The sequence below is a fragment of the Lucilia cuprina genome, chromosome 6 (genome assembly GCF_022045245.1).
Source record: "Lucilia cuprina isolate Lc7/37 chromosome 6, ASM2204524v1, whole genome shotgun sequence".
NCBI lineage: Eukaryota > Metazoa > Arthropoda > Insecta > Diptera > Calliphoridae > Lucilia > Lucilia cuprina.
In genome coordinates, this window is record NC_060954.1 from 58,711,745 (window position 1) to 58,714,188 (window position 2,444).

Consider the following 2,444-nt stretch of genomic DNA (forward strand, 5'->3'; position numbering starts at 1 on the left):
CTAACTAACTAACTAACTAACTAACTAACTAACTAACTAACTTACTAACTAACTAACTAACTAACTAACTAACTAACTAACTAACTAACTAACTAACTAACTAACTATGTAACTAACTTACTAACTAACTATGTAACTAACTAACTAACTAATTAACTAACTAACCAACCAACTAACTAACTAACTAACTAACTAACTAACTAGCTAACTAACTAACTAACTAACTAACTAACTAACTAACTAACTAACTAACTAACTTACTAACTTACTAACTAACTAACTAACTAACTAACTATGTAACTATGTAACTAACTAACTAACTAACTAACTAACTAAATAACTAACTAACTAACTAACTGACTAACTAACTAACTAACTAACTAACTTACTAACTAACTAACTAACTAACTAACTAACTAACTAACTAACTAACTAACTAAAAATTCCTACAAAGCTGATAACATATTTTTAAACGATCGTTGTTCTATGGAAAGGCATTCCTAACTTGCCTCTAGTAGAGTATAATTTACAAAGGCAAACAATTTTAAAATAATAATAAGAATTCTAAGCACGTTAAAGAATTCATAGACTCAGAAACTTAAACATTTCAAAACTACATTCATAAAATATCCAAAGAAGAACTAACTAAAACTAAAATATATTTCTTTTAAATATTACTTACATTTACAAACTTTATTAATGACAACTTAAATTAGCTTAAAACCTTATTAATTGTCATCCTTTTTTTTCAGTGCAGTAAATAATAAACTCATCAAAAAAGTTATATTTATTCTGGAGTCATCTTTTGCGATTTCTAGTTATCTTATAGTCTAATAAATAAAAACCAATAAACCTCCATATTATCAGTAGAGTGTGCATTGTACAACCATTACGTAAGTATTAGAAAAGAAGGCATTTTATCAAACATCAGCTACACAATAATCAGACAGCAACCGACAAAATATTATTAATGGTGAATCTCTTGTTAAATCTTTTAAAACTTTGCTTTCCATTCAAGTTGACATTATCATAAATTTGTTGTCATGTTATGTAGCTTGTTAATGTCTCTGAAATAACAAACAACAACTGGCTGCAACCATCAATAGCCTAAGCAACCAACTTACTCATATGCTTTCACTCTGCATTTTCTAGACCATTTCTCCTTCCAATAAGGCTCAATTGATATACATACTAAATATGTGTTGAATCTTTAAGTAAATTTGTGGTTGTAGGTATTTACATTTAAGCTATAGGTGATTTACGTTATTGCTTTGCTACTCCTGCAATACATGTTAGCAGCAGCTGCATTTAGCTACGTTTGCTTATGTTATTGTAGGTGTTTTTCTATTCATTGATGATAAATAATTTTAGCTGAATTTTAACCGTGTTATCCGGCCCCTTTTATCTTTGCTAAATGAAATCCATTTATAATATTTTACTTTGGAGAAAACTTTTTTATTGTTACTATTACTATTTAAAATACCTATATAATGTACACATGTATACTTTTTCTAGTGTAGGAAATATGCAAGCAGGAATCTCTTTTTCTCTTATTTAAATCATATTATTCTTTAAATTAATACATACTTTAGGTTTATAATATTGAAGTTCCAAATCTGTAATTTTATATTATGAATACGGCAGCAGACGCCCATAAACAGTTTGTATACATTTTTAAACATTTCATAATTTTATTATACAAGTGAATCATACGCATAATATGTATGCGTATACTTAATATTTTATTAAATTACATTTAAAATATCACTTATACGTCTACAGAGTTTAATATGAAAAAGGAAGTGTATGTAATATGTTGAAACGAACACAACATTATTATTTTTATAAAAAATATATATAAAAAAACTGAATTTTATTAAAATTTACTACAAATTTAATATTGTTTTTATGTTACAGTAAGTGAACTTAAATTGTGTATATGTGTACATGTGAATGAATGTGTATGTTAAACAAACTCTCTTTTGTCTTACAAAAATACGAAAAAAATAAAACTTAAAAATAACGTAACGTTGATATTTGCCGCATTTGACCCTGCATCCCCTGAGTGTTTTATACGAACAACAAGAGTCAGCAGTAACATCAACAAAACAGTTAAGTAAATAAAAATTGCATGCAACAGCGGCGGTACACAACATAAAGCCACTATTAAAAATAGCAACAACAACAACATATATGTATCATAATGTATTATAAAAATATACACATACATATTTACATACTCTTTTACTTTTAATAACAACATGTTGGTATATACACATATATACCTGTGTACATACATATGTATGTTTGTACACTAAGAAAAAAATGGTTACAGCAATCTAGAACTGAACTAGAACTGAACTAGAACTGAACTAGAACTGAACTAGAACTGAACTAGAACTGAACTAGAACTGAACTAGAACTGAACTAGAACTGAACTAGAA